Source organism: Trichechus manatus, unplaced genomic scaffold (assembly GCF_000243295.1).
Source record: "Trichechus manatus latirostris isolate Lorelei unplaced genomic scaffold, TriManLat1.0 scaffold00008, whole genome shotgun sequence".
In the NCBI taxonomy this organism is placed as follows: domain Eukaryota; kingdom Metazoa; phylum Chordata; class Mammalia; order Sirenia; family Trichechidae; genus Trichechus; species Trichechus manatus.
This window is the reverse complement of record NW_004443944.1, coordinates 7484836-7506517: the sequence shown is the minus strand read 5'-3', so window position 1 is coordinate 7506517 and position 21682 is coordinate 7484836. Positions and strand designations below refer to the sequence as shown.

General features: G+C 44.1%; 1 pseudogene; it reads right to left on the bottom strand.

The window, feature by feature from the left end:
* Positions 1 to 21682, bottom strand: part of LOC101343058 (zinc finger protein 343-like) — a 45022-nt pseudogene that overhangs the window by 4369 nt on the left and 18971 nt on the right.

The window sequence follows — 21682 nt, the reverse complement described above, 5'->3', positions numbered from 1 at the left end:
GTAACCAATATGGTAGCCACCCGCCATATACGTTTACTGAGCACTTGAAACATGGTCAGTCTGAACTGCGACGTTTTCTAAGTATAAAAATACATGCCAGATTTTGAAGACTCAATGCAAAAAAAAGTAAAATACTTAAATGAATTTTTTTTTACACTTTTTACATAGTGAAATGGTAATACTGTGACATATTGGATTAAATAAAATGTTACTAAAATTAACTTCACCTATTTTAGTTTTTTTAAGGTGGCTACTATAAAAGTTTCTGTTACCATGTGGCTCACGTTGTTTCTAGTGTGCGGTGCTGATCTAGAACAAGAGATGGGAAAACGACGGCCCAGAGGCCATATCCACCCCTCTGTCTGTTTTTGCATAGCGCGTAATCTAAGATTATTTTTCAAATTTTTAAATATCATAAAAAATGTCAAAAGAATACTATTTTATAACATATGAAAATTATATGATTTTCGCATATTTCAGCGTCCACAAATAAAGTTTTACGGGAACACAGCCACGACCACTTGTTCACATGTTGTTGACTGCTTTCGCGCTGTAACAGCACAACTGACAGTTGTGACAGAAACCATGTGGCCACAAAATAGCTGTCATCTGGCCCCTCACAGAAAAAAAATGCCAACCTCTGATCTAGAATAATGTTGCCACTGATAATATTTATCAACCCAGATTTAAGAACACTATATATACTTTTAGTAAATGAAACAAGAAAAAACGTTGTTTATGAAATCCAAAAGCCATAAAAAGTTCTGTTACAGAAGGCATCTCTCACGACTCTCCCTTTGCAAACTGTGCCCCAACTTCACGGGCCTCCCCACACTTCCCCACACTGGGCAGACACATCCCTCCCTAAGGCCTTAGCACCAGCGACAGCTCCCTCCATCCGAAATGCTCTTGACCTCGGGACCTAGAGTTCTGAATCCATCACCACTTTGTCTTTGGTCAGGTTACCTCCTCGCTGATTTCAAAACCAATTTCAAACTTGAACCAGCCACCCTGTCACACTCAATACCCCTTCTCCCGCTCTGTTTTTCCCAGTTTCTCACTTTATAGCACTTGTCATCTTTTAGCACACCAGACCGTAATGCCTCCATCTACAGAGTGTACTGTTTGTTGCCTGTCTCCTTATACTCGAAGGTAAGCCCAGGGAGGGCAGGGATTTCCAATTATTACATTTACTAATGTGTTCTGACTGTCTACAACATTATCTGGCACACAGTAAAAACAAAACAAAACCAGTTGCCATCGAGTTGATTCCAACTCATGGCCACCCCATGTGTTACAGAGTATAGAACTCCTCTATCAGGTTTATATCTTGCTTTTTAATTTATTTTATTGTCTTTGGTCCATAGAGTTTTACTGCCTGTAATCTTTGAAAGAAGTACAGCCAGAGTGCTCCTTGGAAGCGAAGATAGTGAGACTTTGTCTCACTTACTTTGGACATGTTATCAGGAGAGACCAGTCCCTAGAGAATGACATCATGCTTGGAAAAGGAGAGGGTCAGCGAAAAAGAGGAAGACCTTCAACAAGATGGACTGACACAGTGGCTGCATCAATGGGCTCAAACAGAGCAATGACTGTGAGCATGGCGCAGGACTAGTCAGAGTTTCACTCTGTTGCACACAGGGTCGCTAAGTTGGAACCAATTCGACAGCACCTAACAACAACAACCTTTAAGGAAGTAGATCGCCAGGCTCCATCTTCTGAAGTGCCACTGCACGGGTTCTAACCACCAAACTTTAGGTTAATAGTTGAGCAGAAACTGTTTGGCACATAGAAAACTTCTGGCAAATAGAAAACCAAAAAAAAAAAAAAACCCATTCTTGTTGAGTTGATTCCGACTCAAAGCGACTCCATAGGACAGAGTAGAACTGCCCCACAGGGTTTCCAAGGCTGTAAATCTTTACAGAAGCAGACTGCCACATCTTCCTTCCACGGAGCTGGTGGGTTTGAACTGCCGACCTTTCAGTTAGCAGACAAGGGCTTAACCACTGCACCACCAGGGCTCCTTTGGCACATAACAGCTGCCCAATACATATCTACTGAACTAATGAAGGAAAAGAAAAGAGCACACGCTCACCCAACAAGAGCAGATTCCTGTAAATCTCCAGCATCACTTCTTTGTATAGGTGCTTCTGCTCAGAGCTCAGTCTCTCCCATTCTGCCTCCGTGAAGACCACAGTGACATCTTCAAATGTAACTGGTTCCTAGAATAAGCAATAGATCAATGCACAGCAAATCACCAACAATTTTTCCAATGAGAGGAGTTTAACTGGTGGCCCTCAAGAGTCTGGATCTGAAGAAGTTCATCTAAGTCTTTTCCGAGAACACAGTTCCCCTTATCAAGTTCTCCTGGACACAGCATATACCTGGCTTTGCAATAAAATCTGTGTGGGGAGCACAAGTGATGCACAGAACCCATCCTGCCCCTCACCATGTATGACTCCATTGGAGAAATGCTTTGTGAATCCATTTTTAAGCATTAAGCAGTATCCAAGAAGGTGACTTCCAGAATTCATAACAGAGAAATTCAAAGATGGGAGAGTACAGGATGGGCTAGAAAAGAACAAAAGGCGTCACGGAGGTGGGGCTTGTGCTAGGCATTAAGGGACAGTGAAGATTTAAAGGAGAAGATGGATGGAAACTTCACCTACAGAGAGTAGTGGGAGTGAACAGATGGGGCCTGGAGGGAGCATTTCTGCAGAGTTCCGGAACTAAATGGGATCTGTAAAATCACCATCTTTGTGCATGTATTTTAATAACCTTTTCTAATGAAGTCCTTAAAACTTCACTCATCATGTAGAGTAGTAGCTCATCTATGCAAAACAGATGGCAAGAGAACGGCAGTAACAGTCCAGAAAAAGGACATTTGCAGATAACCTATTTTTTTAAAAAAAAAGAAAAACTCTTTAACCCTTTGCCTTTGAGACGATTCCAACTCATAGTGACCCTATGGGATAGCAGAGAAGTGCCTCATAGTGTTTCCAAAGCTGTAATCTTTATGGAAGCAGACCGCCAATTCCTTCTCATGTAATGGAGCTAGTGGATCTGAACCATTCAGCAGCCGAGCGCTTAATCACTGTGTGACCAGGGCTCCTATAAACATTTTATTATGGTATAATTTAAAATTCATTTGTTCTATAATTCACCCACTTTAAATACAGGAAGTCCTCACTTTGCACAGTTCCAATATGCATAAATTTCAGTTAACATGGTTTAGTTAAATAACCTTGTTGTTATTGTTAGGTGCCGTCGAGTCGATTCCAACTCATAGCGTCCCTATGTACACCAGAACAAAACACTGCCTGGTCCCACATCGTTCTCATAATCGTTGTTATGCTTGAACCCACTGTTGTAGAATAACCCTAGTCCCCCAAACAGAAAGGTTCGAATTTCAGTTGCCATGGTACATTAACTGTGAGAAATTGTATTAAGTACAAACTTCTGCTAGCTCTTCTGTTCACAGATCACTACAAAAATAGAGACACACATCAAGATCAGAAACAAACCACATTAGTTCTTGCAAAATCCAGCTGACCTGAGGGGAGTGAGAGGGGGTGACCCAAACAATGCTAACTATGTGATGAAGTTAACAAAAACTCTGGACACAGAAGCTCCATGGGCTTCCTGGTTGGTGAGAGACATTCATGCACGTGGAATGTCAGCACATTCCTCTTTGGGATATGGAAGCTCCACACTGGGAATCCTCCCAGACCTTGACCTGTGCATCTCTTTATTTATATCCTTTTTTGCTATAACAAATCCATAATCATAAACACAGCCCTTTTTGTGAGTTCTGTGAGTCATTCCAGTGAATTATCAAAGCCAAAGGAGTAGTGGGAGCCCACATGTCAGAAGGGAGGCAGTCTGTGGGGGCTCCCAAGCTTGTAGTTGGCACCCTGAAGAAGAAGAGGAAAACCCTGAATTTGTAGCCAACAGGTCAGAAGTAAGGGAGCCCAGGCGAGGCTCCCATGCTTGTGGCTGGCATTCTCAAGGGGTAGAGAAAAAGTCTGAACTTGTAGCCAACAGGTCGAAAGTAAACTTGAGGCTAGAATGCCTATTTGGCAGTGAGAATAACAGTATCCTTTTAACTTGTAAGACTGACCCAGCTCCAGGTGGCCAGGGTCAGAGAAAGAAGTGCTGTTTGGGCAGCAGGTGTCAGAACTGAACCGGGAAATGGAAAAGTGGATTATTTTGTTTTTTTACTATGCTATTTCTGCATGTTCAAAAAGTTCCATAATTAAAAGGTAAAAAGATGTCTAATATATTATCATTAGATAGTATATATATGGATGCATAATGAAATTTACTAATACATTCCCAAATTTTAATAATTGCACCTGACATGAAGGCATGAAATGCCTAAATGTTGATCACCATCCCCCTCCCAAGACAGAGAATATATGCCTATTCTCTCAGATAGGAGACAGCATTTCAGAAAAATAAGGCAATTCCAACTCACCAGCATTGTGGGCTTCCTCTTCTTCTCTTGGGGGCAGTCAGTGTCCTTAGAAGACACACCTAAGGGAGAAAGAGAAGCTGTGAGAAAGCGGACCTCCCAGAACGCTCCCAGAGTAGCTCTTCTGAGCCTTGGGATGGAAGGAAGCAGCCACTTCACTCAGCTGTGGTCTCTGGAGCATTCTCACCTGAACCTGGAGCCTTGGTCTCCCCCTTCACCTCTCCACACCCTCCACAACTCTCACCTTTATCCTCACGTTTTGGAGTCAATTTCTTCATGGTCTCCACGTCTTCTCTGTTCTTTGAAGCCAAAACCTTCTCCCAGTCCTGCTCTCCCCAGGCTGAAGGATCAGGCAACGTAATGGCCCCAGAGTCAGTCCAGTGACTGCCTCGAAATTCTACCACAGGGCCAGTCGGAAGTTATTTCACCTCAAGATGGATTTCTGCTGCCTGGTGGACTGCTTCAAACCTCAATTATGAAAGCCCTCTTGTCTCCATGCATCCAGGGCCTGTGGGTGGAGAAGCAACTTGATGCTGCTGGATCCTTCCCTGTGAGCTAAACCCATGCCTCCTCAGCAGGGGTCCTGTCCTCTCTCACCCTCCTCACTCAGCAATCACGGAGTCTCAGTTTACTTGGCTCCTCTGGACTTTCTACCTTTATTCATTTCTGGCCTACAAGCCCTCAAGTCTGTTCCCTGACCCTCTCCCTCACCTGTCACAATTTACTGCACCCCTCCTGTCCCCGCACTTCAGATTCAAGCTCCACATTCCAGATCAGTTTCTGCTACCTCAGTCACGGAATACAGCTTAAGGCCTGTGGAGAAAGAGCCTCTAACGTCTCCCTCCAGACCCATCAGGGCATGCGGCAGTCAGCTTCTGACTCCCTGCAGTACAGTGAATGACTTACTATGGCCCTTCCAGCCATAGTGTTTGTGAGTGGAAGAAGGAAATGAAAGATGAAGAACCATACATACTAAACGAATAATTTCATGAATAAAGATCAACACAGAGCTGGTTCCTACGAGACGGAGGTTAAATATATCCCAGACTGCCAACTTCTCCAAGCTGCTGTGCCAGTCCATTATCTCTGACACCAGCCACACCCCCCTCCCTTGGCACTCTTTCTTCTCTCACTGACTTCAGTAATTCGCTGCCACGTCATCCAGAATTCACAAATTCTATTTACCCCGGTAAGTGGTTTATTGAGATACAACCCAGGAAATAACTCAGACTAGGCTGCAACTTGAAAGCAACAGGATACAACTCAGGATGTAGTTGGCCAATCAGGACAGCTTTCTGGCAGGATAACCCTTGGAAGCAGAAACGCTCCTCACGGATGCAGTTCTCCATCAAGACCATGGACAGTTCTGCCGTCATGGCCTCTGCCATGAAGGTGTCTCTGCCCCTAAATAGCCCAGTTCACAGCCAGGGTAGCAGATTTAGGTGTACTCAGCTCCCACAATGCCCGGCTTCTCTGCCAGCTCAGCTTTTAGCCAGCATCTCTCTCTCTCTACCAGGAGGCTTCAAAAACCTCTGCTTTTCAGCCACTTACATATCCCAACCCTCATCAGTTGCAAAGCAGGCCTGTCCAGACCAGAGTTCAACCAGTGCTCCATTACCTATGAGATGTTAATCAACTCAGGTCTTGTTAATTACCAGCCCAGGCCAGACAAAAGTATCAAACCCTCAAATTTACCATCTACCCAGGAAACAGCAATCAACCTGGGGAATCCCCTAAGCAAAAGTAACAACCCCCGCCCCCGCCTGAGGTAGAAAATAAATTGGGAGCCCTACCCCTACAAAGCTGCTTCTCCAAAGAACTAGGGCGAAAGTAACAACTCCTCAGAGTTTAGGGGGAAAATCTCCCAAATTATTTTTCCAAAGAGCCAAGCCAAAAGGCCACATAAAGGAACTCATTGCACCACACACAGGTTCTTAAAAATTCTACTCAGTGACACTTCTGCCCATAGCTCTTAACAGAATAAGTCACATGGTCACTCTGGATGGAGTTCAAAAAGATAGGGACATAACCTTACAGGGAGAGGCCAGACAGGAGGGATGCCAGGATATTTGACGGACAATAAAACGTGTTATAAGAAGGTCCCAAGCCCATGAACCCATTCTTACCAAGCCACAGTCCCCACTATTGATCGGTATTTCAATGTGCTAGCATCTATGGGCACACTGAGGGCACGAAAATAAAGAACATAATTCTTACACTTGCCACACCATCAGGGAACAGACAAAAATGATGACCAAGAAACGCCTAACTCAGCAGAACAGGATGATATCTTTGCAAAGTCTAAAAATATAGAGGCAGGTGGGTCAGACTGCAATCGGGTTAGCCTGCAGCACACCTGAGCAAACTAAAGGGGAAGGGGGAGGGCACAGGCAGCTTCAGGCTCTTCTTGGAAAGAATGTGCAAAGACGGTCCCAGAAAATTATTGAAAATACATTAGGCTGATCAGAATGAAAGAGGAATTCTTTCCGAAGGTTGTGGTCGTGTTCATGAGATTCCAGGCACACCACTCCTGCTGCACTTGTAGATAAAAACAGCACTTTGCTACAGCTCTCTGGAGCGCTAGCTAGTGTTGCCCAGCTGCAGCTGTTACTATTCGTCAACAGAACTCCTTTTCTTTTATTCCTAACAGAGCACTGGAGTTTGTCATTTGACATTTCTGGCCTCAAAAGTGGGATAGCAAAGCAAAGGTGCACTGCCTGCAGCAACCCCCGAGGAATTGAGGATTTGGGCCCTGGTACTAGCTGAGGCCTTTGGGCTCTCCACCTCCACGAGCTCTTGGGAGTTGTCACCAGACAAATAACCTCTTGAATCTAAGCTCCACTCTCTTTGCATTGAAAGCTCTTCTGAGTTTTATTAAAGGGCCTGTTTTTGTCCACATCTGCTTTCTCTATCCTTTCAAGGCAGGTTTCACTATTTTTCTGGAAAAATGGGAAATGCTATATCTAAGAGCAAATTGGAGACACCCTCTGAGACTCGTGCCCACTACATGAACAAGCACTTTGGTTCTTCAAAGTGTGTGTTTCTGTCCATCTAAAGTGAGAATAGCAGCACAACTGGAAGAGTGTAGTCGACGTCACTCAACAGTGCATGTAGAAATTTTTGAAATGGTCTATCTCTGGCTAAGTATATTTTCACCAAAAAAAAAAAAAAACGGTCGAGAAGGGAGAGGGTTGACATGTCGTGAGGTTGCTAACCAATGTCATAAAACAATATCTGTACTACTGTTTAATGAGAAACTATTTGTTCTGTAAACCTTCACCTGCAGTGCAATTTAAAAAAAAAAACAACACCAAAGTGTGTGTTTCTGTCTGGCTGGCATGACCTTAATAAAGATAGTCTTGAAAACCAGTGGCCACTCTGGGGTTCTACTGAACTTTTGAAATTGTTTTTTTGCACAGTAAATTAGAAAATTGAGGCACGTGAATCAAGCAATCTGAATGGGGTGCCTATTTTGATTGGTATTTAGAGGCCTCCAGAAGACATCAGGACAGCAAAACTGCTTCCCTGCAGGATACCATTTCTAAATTGACTAAACAAAATAAGAAATTACAATATCAAAATTCAGCCCCTATCCCTCTGCTCTCTTGCCGGCTGCTACCCCTTTGTATCCTTTGCCTTCTTAGTCCTCTGGTTTAACATTTTATCTCTTTATCTGAGCTTCCTTTCTTTCCAACAAAATCCGCTGATAAACCTCTGTCTGAGCAGCCTTCTAAAATCAGTCCTAGTATGGACAAAGAGAATCTTCCCTGTATTACTTTTATCTCTTGGATGCCCTCAGAATTACGTGATGTTGTGATTTTCTTCTCTGACAGTTCAGAAGAAATAAAACCAGGTTTTTTACAGTTGTTATGAAGGATAAGTCGCAACAAAATGTGGGCATGGGTTTGAGCACCATAAATGCCTCTAGGGCACTTGCCACCAAGAAATCCATGAACAGATAAGCTGGAAGATGGAATGACATTTTGTCTTTCAAAATACCTAGGCCAACTTAAACATATGTAAATGAATTGGGATGACCTGTTCTTGCCTTTAATCAGGCCAAAAGAGAGGGAGGGCAGAGCAAGATCAGGCGTACCTGGCCACTAGCCTCTGAGGCCATGCAGCTCCAGGGGACTCCTCTCAAATAACCGAAGACCTTTTAAGGCAAAAAAAAAAAAAAAAAAAGATAAATACTGTAGACCCTTGAGATTAAAAATATAATGCTGTCTTACTATAGTTATCAAAAATTTGGTGGATCCCCATCATAAAAGAACTGTAAACAAGCTCTCTCTATCGTAGAGAAATTCTAAGCCAAAAGATAGAAATCACAATGAGATACACCTGAATGAAACGGTAGGCTGGAAAGAAGACATTTTGGTTAAAAAAAAAAATTCTAAGGTTATACTGAAAAACATAGGTAATGGAAGAGGGTTGAGTGAAAATACAGACTTCAAATTTCTGTATCTCAACAACATGACATGGACATAATGTTCTATTAGTTCCATTTAATTATAACAGTCTCAGAGATGGCACATTATATAATTTATAGAGCACATCCAGATAAATCTCACTTTACTCTTTTGTACAAACTCCACTGTAACAAATCTATTTCCTTATAAAAATACAAATATTTGCAGTGCATAGTCTTCCATAAAATGCTATGAAATTACAGAAAAGTTTTGATATTAACACAGGAACATTCTCTAACTTCTTGGTCAGCATTTTTTTCTTAATAGGTCTCCAGATACTACGTGATTTATTTGGTCCCAGTACCATTAAGACAGATGTTTTAAAGTACACTGTCCCTAAATCAGTCAGTTAAAAGACAACAACTTAATTGGGTGATTAAGGAGCGTTTAAAAAAGGGACTATTTACAAAGGTGTGGCATGGATTAGGGTAAGGAGAAAGGACGCTGATGTACCATGGGTCCTGACAAGGGCATAGTCCTTACCAATCCTAGGTCTAAAGGTTGTGCGGACAGTTAGCAGAATCAGGAGACAGAACTATGTGGAGAGGGTTGCTTGACAGAAGTTTGGACCTTCAGCAGAGTTACACAATTAACTGAGATAATCCAGTACAGAGGGAGCCAAGAGAATAAATACATAAAAACAGCAGAGGCGGGAACTCAGTAAAGTTAGAAAAGTCATCCAAATTAAATCTTCTTCCAAAGCTAATGAATAATTATTATGGATTGAGTTATGTCCCTCCTAATAAATGTGTTGGAGTCTTAATCCCTATACCTGTAAATATAATCTAATGTAATTAATCACCTTACCTGTCATATAATGTAATCATCTTTAAAGGCATTCTAATGCAATGTAATCAATCGGTCAGTTGAGGTCAGGCCATAATAGTGAGACCTACACCTAATCACTTCTGAGTTGTAAAAAAAAGCAGAATAGACACAGACACACACATGGTGGGAAGAAGATGTCACATGAGGATTGTCTACAAGCCAAGGACCTAAAACACCAGGTATTACCTAAAATGGAAGAATCTATTAATTCTTGAGTTTGGGCAGTCAGAGGGAGACAATAAGAAATGACCCTGTTAGTAGGTGAACGGCATAATCATTTCTACCTCAGAGGAACAACTCAAAAGGCAGGGTGGAGGGGAAACTAAAATGTGGAGAAGAGATGAAAACCTGGGTAGCACAGAAGACGAAGGAAGGGGAAGAACAAAGGGGCATGCCCTCACAGCAGAAGTGAGAGCACTCAGCAGCTGATCGGATGGGAAATGAGAAAAAACAAAGAGGCGAGAAGGACACAACGTTCCAGTTTGTGCCGAGGTGTGGAAGATGTGGAAGTTGTAGCCATTAACAGAGATCAGCAATAAGTAAAGAGAAAAGGAAGGGACAGAGAGAATTTACTTTGCTGAATTCCAGACACTCCTACCTCTCATGCTTCTTAGTGTGGAAAGAATGTAGGATTTTAACTGTAAAACGACATTTTTAGGACAAATGGAAAAAATTCAAAACAAACTAGGTATTAAGGATTTAAGGAATTACTGTTAAATTTGTTGACTGCAATAACAGTATTGTAGTTATATTTTCAAAAAACAATCCTGATCTGTTGGGAATGCATACTGTAGTATTTACAGACGAAATGGTATGATGTCTGAGATTTGCTTCCAAATTCTCTAGTAGGGAAAACAAAACATTGGGGCTGGAGGGTATTGAATGAAACAAGAATAGCAGAATGTGCATAACTGATGAAGCTCCCAATCCTGAGCCCAACCATGGTACACATACTAACTTCTGTAATGTGCCACTACTTCTTCTGTAAAATGAGAATTGTGATTACTAACTTTCAGAAGAGCTGAGGGAATCAAATATCTCCGTGATTATAAAGTGCAGTGTCTCGCACAGAGCAGCAGCCTAATACATGACAGCAACTATTATTTTTGTTTTCACAGCAGCTGGCACAATCTCGGGAATCCCCAGGATGACATGCTATGGGGGCAAGAATGGTGGTAACCTTAATGACAGCACGAGTCTAGGGTAATATTTCCTGTACAGGCCCTACTCCTCAGAACAGGCCTGGTACACGGGAAAGCAGACTGGGTCTCTGAGCCTCAAATAGGATACTGAAGGGCACAAAATGTCAAGGACACGCAAAGGCCATTCACCCACCGTTTGGAGCAGATGAGACACTGTAGGAATGTGAAAGGTAAGTGGAACTGTCCTAGAAGGGGTCTGGCAGGAGCCAGGAGCCCTCCCTTTCTGTACATGGTCCTCTCAGAACAGGCAGCGATGTGAGGTGGACTGGGGAATAAAACAGGCAGTGTGAGTCTAACGACTGCCTCTCTCTGTCCCCGCACATAAGGAGAGAAAATTGCAAGTTTTAAAAGAGGAGGCTTCCTCTTCTTTAAAAACAAATGCCTCAGATCTGTCACAGAAGAGACAAGCGCACAAAGCCAAGTGTTCACATCAGAATACAGTCTGCCCTGACATCTAGATGATACTAAATAGGCAATTCATCTTTTCTGTGCCTCAAGCCACAAGTTGTATTATTATTAAAAATAGTTAACAATTATTTAATCCTTATTACATACCAGAAACAATTCAAGACACTGTACAAGTTTACCTCCCAGAAGTCCCATGAGTTAGGGCTTGTGATAAACCAAGGCACAGAGAGGTTATACATCTTGCTCACAGTGACAAAACTAAAGTGCCTAGATTTGAACTCTAGCTGTGGAGTGCCACGTTCTTAGCCAGGCAGGCCAGTGATGTCAGTAGTGACTGGTCCCATGGGGTGCAACACCTCTCAGGGTGGATCCACACACCGGGTTGAGAGGATGTAGAGGAAACAAGACTGGCCGTGATTTAATAAATGCTGAACCTGTTGGTGTTCATCAGTTCCATTTTATTATTCCACTAAGGAGGTCTAAAATTTGCCCTTAATAAAAAATTAAACTATTGACACCTGGACCCCACCAGAAATGCTGGAAGTGATCTGGACAGTCAGCCAACGGCCCTCAGAGGTTCCCGCCCTACCTCCCTCTACAGTCACAAACCAGAAGCGGCCAGCTGAGCCCCAATACTCGAAGCAGAAGCAGACGGGGGGGCAGGAAATCAGCCAAATGGCCACCCACCCTACAAATGAACTGGAGATCCTGTCACAAAGTTGATCACCCAACCAACACTGGGACTGCAGGTCCCAGTGAAGCTGACCCGCTTCCACTCGGAAAAAAAGCTGCCTAGATGCAGGCTCCGACGGTGCAGTTTCCCACCACCAGAGTACGTTTCGCTGTCGGTCTCAGGCCAAAATCTCCCTCACCCACTAAAAGCCCCAAGGACTCCAGACCGATAAAACTCTCCTACGATCCCCCAGGAGTATTTTGTACCAATATCAAGTTCACCTCCAATCACCTCCCCATCGCCGCAATACACCAAGGCACAGTAGGTCCTGAGACACCACCAACCCCCACCAGGCTCCGCTCAACTACCAACTGGGATGTCTCCAGCGCCACCAAAAACACACAAACCTTGACAGGCACGACCAAGCATCTCCCCACCAAAAAAAACCCGGGGTTTTATACCCCTCACCGCGCCCCCTCCATCAGGGCCGTTAGTCTCTTTGTCCCTGGCTGAACTCCTGCCCACAGCCCAAATCACCCCGGGAATGACAACCGGAGCAGCCCTCTCTTTTCGGGAATTGTTTGTCCCAGACTAATCCCACCCCTTTCAAAAAGGAAATTCGAAATTCCAGGTCACTCTCGCCTCAGCGCCAACCGGGGGGCTAAAGTCCGCGGAGCGCCCTGCAACTCAAGCTGTCAAGGCAGTGTCTTATTCAACCTCCGTGCCCCAAATGCGCGTCTTCAGCCGCGCCCCCTTCTCCAAAAATGAAACATCCGGAACCGTAGGCGCTGAACCTCCAGGGCGCAGCCCTCGCCCGCCGCCGGGCCCTCTCCTCTGCCCGCCGAGCTCCATCCCGGGCCCTAACGCTAGGCCCCAGCTTTCCTGACCCTCCTTACCGCGGGGAAAAGACGCTCGGGGCTCAAGGACCCGGGAGGGCCTCGCTCGCTCCTTGCAGTCACCGGCCGCGGAACTCCGCCAGAACTACAGTTCCCAGAATCCTCGCGGCCTGCGGCTCCCATTGGCCGTCCCAAGAGCGCCTTCTGAGCCACGCGGGTCATGGACCCCGACAACAGCCATTTGGCGACAGCTTCTCCCGTCTCTTAAAACACCCATTCATCACACCGGTAACAGTTCCCACGTGAACTCTCGTCCCCGGCCGCCTCACACGCTACACCCGGGAGAAGCCTCCGCGCCGGCTTTCGCTGACGACTTCCGGACCCGCCCCTCGGTGCGCGAGATTACGTAAATGCACTTCCGGTTGGCTTGAGTGACCGGCCCGGGACGCTGACTGGAAAGCTGACGTTTGACTTAATTTTTTGTCGTAAAGCAGGAGCTGAGCTCCCTGGGCTTAGGCTCTGTAACGTACACCCCACCATCCGTGAGCGCCATGTAGGCCTGGCCTCGTGCTGCCCGCGCGCCCTTGTTGTCAGCTTCATTTTCCTTACGGGAAACAGACTGGGATAGCCAAGCAGGCTCCCAAAGCCTCAGTGGAGCCCTTACCCTCAGCTCCAGCGCTTCCCTCTGTAGTGATGTTCCTCTTGTCCGCGTCCTCTACGTTAGTAGCAAACTCTCACCCTGCTCGTGGAAGATGAAAGCCTCACTCACACGTTGGAGCCTGGCTTTCTGGCCTTTTTTCTAGGACCCTGTTACCAGCTAAGCTCTTAACCACTGTGCCAGCAGGCTGCCTGATTGACAACTGGGCTACACTGGTCCCTCTGCAACACAGCAATTGGAGTTCTGCAAAACAGGTGTACTTTAGTTTAGCTCATGGAAAGGGCGTTTAAATTGTAAAGGTGAATGATAATTAAAATTTCCCTGTTGCCAAAAGGGAAAAATACCTTTTCCTTCATAGTCTCAGGAGACTACGTACTGTATTATTCCATTTATACAACATTCTTAATGGCACGAAACTACAGTGACAGAGAACAAATCTCTGGATTCCGGGGGGAGGGGGGATGGGAAGGTATTACTACGAAGGGATTACACAAGAAAGATTTTTGAGCTGATGGAAATGTTCTGTATGCTGATTGTGGTCCAGGTTAAAGTGAGTCATATACAAATATCAATTCAAAATGAATCACAGACCTAAAAGAAGTAGAACGGTAAAGCTCTTAGAAGAAATGAAGGGTTAAATCTTTGTGACCTTGATTAGGCCATGGATTCCACACAAAGCATAAGCAACAAAAAGAAAAACAGATAAATTAGACTTCATCAAATTAAATACTTGTATGCTTCAGAGGACACCATCCAGAAAGTGAAAAGACACTCCACAGAATGTGAGAAAATATCTGACTATATAATGATAAAGGACTTGTATCTAGAATATATAAAAAAAATCTTAAAATTCAATGTTAAAAAGCAAATACCCCAATTTAAAAATGGACAAAGAATGTGAATAGACATTTCTTCAAAGAAAATAAACAAATGACCAATAAGGATATGAAAACATACTCAAAAACCACAATGAGATACCACTTCACACCCACTAGAACATGTTTATTCAAAAAGATAAATAATAACAAGTGTACGGAAGCCTCGTACATTGCTGGTGGGAATACAAAATGGTGCAGCAGCTATGGAAAACATTTTGGCGGTTCCTCAAACAGTTAAGTACAGAGTTATTACATAACCTAGCAATTCTACTCCTAGATGTATGCCCAAGAGAATTGAAAACACAATTTATTTGGTTGAATAGTGTCCTCTCAAAATTCATGTCCACTCAGAACCCCAGAATGTGACCTTAATTAGAATTAGGGTCATTGTACGGTAATTAGCTAAGGCTCTCCAGAACAAATCATCCTGAATTTAGGGTACTACCTAAATGCAATGACTGACGTCTTTATAAGAAGAGGACAAGACATAAACAGGAACCCAGAGAAGAAGGCCATGTGATGACAGAGGCAGAGTTTTGAGTTATGCTGGCACAAGCCAAGGAACTCCTGGGGCCACCAGAAGCTGAAGAGTCAAGGAAGGATTCTCCCCGAGAGCCTTCAGAGGAGCATGGCCCCGCCAATACCTTGATTTCAGACTTCTAGACTCCAAAAGTGTCAGAGAATAAATTTCTGTTGTTTTAAGCCACCCAGTATGTGGTACTTTATTACAGCAGCCCTCTCGGAAATGAATGCATATATGTCCACAAATGTTCATAGCAGCACTATTAATTATAGTCGAAAACTAAAAATAACCCAAACGTCCATCAACTGATGAATGGATAATCAAAATGTGGTATACCCCAACGATGGAATACTATGCAGCCATAAAAACTAATGAAGTACTAATTTATGCTACACCATGGATGAACAATTGAAACATTATGCAAAATGAAAGAAGCCAGACACCAAAGGCTATGTATTATATTACTCCACTTATATGAAATGTCCAGAATAGGTAAATCCATAGAGACAGACAGAAAGCAGATTAGCGGTTGGCAAGTCTCTGGGGCAGGGAGTGGGGAATGGAAAGAGACTGCTTACAGTTGTAAGGTTTCTTTTTGAGTGAAGAAAACTTTATGGAATTCGTGGTTCCATACTGGTTGCACATGGAGTCACCATGTGGTGGAATCAACTCAAAGGCAACTAACAACAACAACAACACAGAGGGTAGTGGTGGTTCAGTGGCAGAATTCTTGCCTTCCACACTGTAGACCTGAGTTCAATTCCCAGCCAATGCTCCTCAAGTACAGCCACCACCCATCTGTCAGTGGAGGATTTCATGTTGATATGATACTGAAGCTGATATGGAGCTTCTAGACTAAAGCAGACTAGGAAGAATGGCCTGGAAATCTACTCACAAAAAGCAAGGAAAACACTATGGATCACAACAGTTTGATCCCGGCGAGCCTGGGGTCACCATGAATTAGGGGTTGACTCTACAGTAGATAACAATGACAATGTTTGCACAACTCTGTGAATATACCAAAAACCACTGAATTTTACACAATAGAGTGACTTTTATTATGTGTGGATTATGCCACAATAAAGATGTTACTTAAAAAGTAAGATTAATGAGACCCCAGATCCTCTCCCTTACTCCTACAGGAGGTTCATTTTGACTCTGTGGAGAAGCTGAAGATGTGAATATCCCCCCCAGTAAAGGTCGTTCTCTCCACCCCAAATTGTGCACTTGAATTATTTGGACACTCTACTTTATGAGTGGTATCTTGCTAGGAAGAGTGAGCTGTAGCAGCAGGTAGAATTCACAACAGCCAGGGTAAGCTGTTACTTCTACACTGTTTAGAATATCCTGCTCTGGACTCTGCTACAATCCCACTAGGTTATCTGCAAACTGTGGATCATGATTGATTACACACAGCAGCCTGAGGTTGGTGCTGCTCGGTGGCATGTAGATGTAGAAGCCATTCCCTTCATCAGCTCAAATGGAACAGAGAGAACACAGCAGAGGCCAGGGTTGGCCAGCCAACAGGGTGGGTGTGACCTTCTTCCCACCATGTGACCATACCTCAGTAAAGCAGTAATACCCAGTAAGGAGCTTTGCAGCAAGTTTATAAAGGAACAGGAGGAAAGGAGCTGGTCCATGCCATGGTAAAGTGGGGCGGAGAGGTGCTACAGGCCTGAGCACTGAGCTGTGAGCACAGAGACAGAGGAGTAGGAATTCACAGCAGGTGGTCAGGGTAACAGAGATACCCCTCCTCACTCCTCAGGGTTGAGGGTGTTTGGGTTAAAGACACATTATCTCACTCAACCTCCACAGAACTCTTGCAGGATTAGCAGCAGAATTACCACCACATTAACAGATGAAGGGCATCTCTGGGTGGTGCAAACAGTTAAAGGCACTCCATTACTAAATGAAAGGTTGTAGGTGTGTGTCCACCCAGAGGTGCCTTAGAGGAAAACCTTGGCAATCTACTTAGAAAAAAATCATCCGTTAAAACCTTGTGAGATTCTGGGAATATGGCAGCATGAACAGATCATTGTTTTGATCTTCCCCCACAAACACAATAAAAACTACAACAAGGAAATGCTGCTCATCTTTAAGGGACTCTGAATTGAGGAGCAGAGGAAAGTAGTGGGGAACGGTAGGCAGGCAAGAACCAACAAATCAACAAGTTGTGTACAGTAGTAAAATCACTTCTTCCACTGTTACTGCCCCTCCCGCCAGCCACGAGGGCTTCCAGCTGCTGTGAACTAGGAAGTGGTCCTAGCAAATGAGTCTGCTTCCATAATCACCATGACTTCTGCCTGTACAAAGAGACAAGACCCCAAGCTTCTGCTCTAAAATCAACAAGGCAAACCTCCGCTGGGGTCTGTTTGAAGAGCGGCAGCACATCCCATACCTGGACACTGTCAGCAGCAAAGCTGCTGCAAATTGCTATAAAAGGAGCCCTGCAGTGGAGTCAGCTCCCGCAATCAACACTCTACCTGCTTCCCTGTGTAACCTGTTGATTACAGCTGAGGCTGCTGTAACCCAAAGGTCAGACAACTCTGGGAGTCAGTTCGGGTCTGTCTGCTCCCCCTTCTGGTTGGCACTGAGGACTGCTGAGGCTGCTGTGTGCTAGGAAGCAGGCATCTTGAGTAGGAGCTGTACCCACAGCCATCATACTATGGGGGCGGGGCTCTCATAGCAAGAAGGCAGACCTCCTTGGAGGTCCATTTGGAGCATGACAGCCCCTCTCCCACCTGGACTCTGTCACCTGCAAGGCTGCTGCTAATAGCTACAGAAGGTACCCTGCAATGGAACCTGCTCCCATAGTCAGCACTCTACGTGCCTCCTTGCATAGCTTCAGCCCTCTGAAATCAAAAGGACAGACCTTCGTGAGCGTTAATTTGGGTTAGTGTGTCAAAACTTCTGGTCAGCACTAAGGACTTCTGACAGAGGCTGCTGTGTGCTAGGAAGCAGGTGTCTTGAGTGGAGGCTGTATTCACAGCCAACAATCCACCGCGGTGGGGGGCTGGGCACTGACAGCAACAACGCAGACCTTTGTGGATCTGATCACAGCATGACACCACCTCCCCCATCTGGTAACTGTTAGTCACCAGATTATTGCAAACTGCTACAGAAGGCCCCTGCAGTGTAGTTGCTCTAATAGCACTCTACCTGCCACCCTGTGCACTCCATAGCTGAGGCCTCTAAAACCAAATGGGATAGACCTCCTTGGGGGTCAGCTCTGGTCTGTCTGCTCCCCTTTGTGGTTGGTGCTAAGGACTGCTGATGGAGGCTGCTGTGTGCTAGGAAGCAGACTTCTTGAATGAAGCCTATATCCACAGAGAACATACTACAGGGCAGGCTCTGACAGCAACAAGGCAGACCTCCCCGGGGGTCTATCTGGAACATCAATGCCTCTCCCCCACCTGGTAACTGATACAAACTCCAACAGAAGGATCTCTAAAGTAGAGTCAAAAGGCAAGTCACCTAAGTAGAGACTGCTCCCCCAACCACCACAGGCCACTGGGGTTCTGAAACCAACAGGGAGAGAGATCACTTTTGGGGAGTGCCAGCCCCTCCTCTCCTGAAATGGCGAAAAGTCTGCTTGTGCTTCCCTTGAATGCCGGCTCAGATATAAGCAGCCTAAACAGAGCAAGGAAGAAAACTTTGGGCAAAACCAGAGGCCAACACCCAGCCCCAAAGGGGACCTGCTGGGTGCAGGTTTTCCAACCGAAAATCTGGTTGCAGAAACAGAGAAGGGCAGGCAGTAATAACTAGAGACAGAAGACTGTGCCCTCTGAAGGACAGACTGATTAGTGTGCGATATCGCACCTAAGTGGTGGTGCCTACGGGTGGACAGATGGACCGCAGTGTGTTCTCTGGTGTGTTTGGGAGCCACAGAAAGTTGAAAACTGAAGTCTACAACTTCCAAATCCTAATTTAATCAGGGAGAGAAAAGGAAGTATCATAGAGAGGAAGAGGAAATGGTAAGCAAAGCCTGAAAGCTCTGTCTGCCTAAAACTTTTTTGCAAAAAGTAGTGCAAGCAAAAACACCAAATACTGGAAGAACTGAGAAAGTTAACACCCTCTAAAATTCCAATGCCCTAACAAAAAATCCTAAGACACACGAAGTTTGAATCTACCAGCTGCTCCTTGGAAACCATATCGGGCAGTTCTACTCTGTCCTATCGGATCACTATGAGTGGGAACAGACTCTACGGCAATGGGTTTGGTTTTTTTGTTTTTTTTATGAGCAAAGTGCCTGTGTTGCCCCTGGAGCACCTTCATTCTAGTTCAGACTGAAGGGTGTCCTGTTGGAGTTTTCTGTTTATTTTTTAATTTATAACATTTATTTTTCCAATGGTCAGTTTTCTTACAATAATAACAGATACTAGCTTTTGTGCTATTGGGGGGTTTGGTGTTTTTATTTTGACTGGGAGACTATAACTGTTGTAACTGGAGGGCCATCAATTTGTTAGCCTTGGAGACTTTCTCAGCTTCTAAAGTCTGAGAAAGTCTGTATGCCAAATTACTTAATTCAAAAGTAGGAGTTGTTCACAAAAAAAAAAAAAAAAAAAAAAGACCAGACTTACTGGCCTGACAGAGACTGGAGAAACCCCGAGGGTATGGCCCCCAAACACTCTTTTAGCTCAGTAATGAAGTCACTCCTGAGGTTCACCCTTCAGCCAAAGATTAGACAGCTCCATAAAATGAAACGAGACTAACGGGGCACAACAGTCCAGGGACAAGGACTAGAAGGCAGGAGGGGACAGGAAAGCTGGTAATAGGGAACTGAAGTTTGAGAAGGGACATTGTTGACATGTCGTAAGGTTGTTAACCACTGTCATAAAACAATATGTGTACTGTTTAATGAGAAACTATTTGTTATGTAAACTTCCATCTAAAGTACAATTAAAAAAAAAAAGTAGGAGTTGTTTCCCAATCTAACGTATGCTTCCTCACTAAGGCAGAAATTTTGGCCTAGAGGCCAGAGATGAAAACAGCATTAAAAGCTCTAGTAACACCTAGGGTAGATAAAATTTTTGAAACAGCCTTCTTTGATTATCATAAACACTTTGATCTTTGTACTGTGTACAAGAATGAATTTTAGTCCAATCAATTAAAGGAGGAAAGGCTTTTGGAATAGCTTTTCACAATAGCTTTTATGGTTCAGGATTCCTCCAGTAGTTCAGTGGCAGTTTAAGTTTAAAGTTAGGTTGCTCTTAGGATGTTTCCATTCAGCCTGTTCTAATCCTAGTTGGGCTTCTCCTGGTTCTATTATCATGTGGATTATTGGTATAAATCAGGGAGTCCTGGCTGATAAACTGCAACAGGAATTATAAACTCTTCAGCAAATTTTTAAGGATGCTCAGGCAAACCATTCAAGGCAAACCATTCAAGGAATGAAAGTAACACTGGGAGGGTTATCAGTCTCTGCAGGATGGATCTTAAAAGGTATTTCAGGCAAAGGTTTGCCTGTTGATTCCTTTCAGAAAAAAAAAAAAGGAGAGTTCAGATAGTGTTTATCAGTAGATAGAGAAGGACACAGAGAATTAATAGTTGCCGGCAAAGTAGAAGGGGGAGATGCAGAATTCTGACCTTGTAATTCTTTGTTTTGTTTAGTTAGTTTAGAAACTGTATCCTGCAAGTTAAAACTGGCATCCCATTGTGATTGCCTGATCTGGGAACCTCAGTTCTCTAATCTACTGGGCAGAAAAATTAGTTTACCAAGGTCAAAAGTGCCCCACAACAGCCACTGATTTTCCAAATTGTCTTTAGTAAGGTCATGTCATCAAGCTAAGAACAAACACATACTGGGGCCAAAGTGTTTGTTCATATACGTAGCGGAGGAACCAGAAGGAGGCCCCATAAATCTTTAGAAGTGGCATTTCTTACCCTGTTAGCAACTAAAACACATGTTGTCAAAGATTGAATTGTGCCTCCAAAAAATACTGGTTGGGCCATGATTCTCAATGGTTTGGCAGTTATGTAATGATGTAATCATCCCCCATGATGAGATATGTGATCAGCCAGTACATTGTAAGAGGATTAGGGTGAGATGCAACACCCTTACTCAGGTCACAGCCCTGATCCAATGTAAAAGGAGTTTCCCTGGAGTGTGGCCTGCATCACCTTTTATCTTACAAAATATAAAAAGAGAGAAAGGCGAGCAGAGAGAGGGGGACCTACTACCACCAAGAAAGAAAAGCGGGAGCACAGCACGTTATTTGGACCTGGGGTCCCTGCGCTGAGAACCTCCTAGACGCAGGGGAAGATTGATGAAGACTTTCCCCCACAGTGGACAGAGAGAGAAAACCTTCCCCTAGAGCCAGCACTGATTTCAAACTTCTAGCTTCCTAAATTGAGGAAGCATAAATTTCTGTTTGTTAAAGCCATCCACTTGCGGTATTTGTTATAGTAGCATTAGATAACTAAGACACATTTGCAATTAAAACCTTAATGCGTGTACAGAGAAAAGAAAGCTGAGTTCCAAATAACAGGCTGAGACCTAGACACTCTGGGAGACTCAGGAGTGCCACAGAAACAGACCTAGCATGCTTTATATTGTAACTAACTAGTACAGTACGTTTGAAGAAGACAAACAGAAACGAAAGTAAAAATACAGGGCAAACAATAAAACCAGAAGAGATCAAAGACCTGAATATAAAGCCTAAAACTATAAAGTTCATAGAAGAAAAAATAGGACCAACACTTCAGGCCTTAATACATGGCATTAACAGGATAC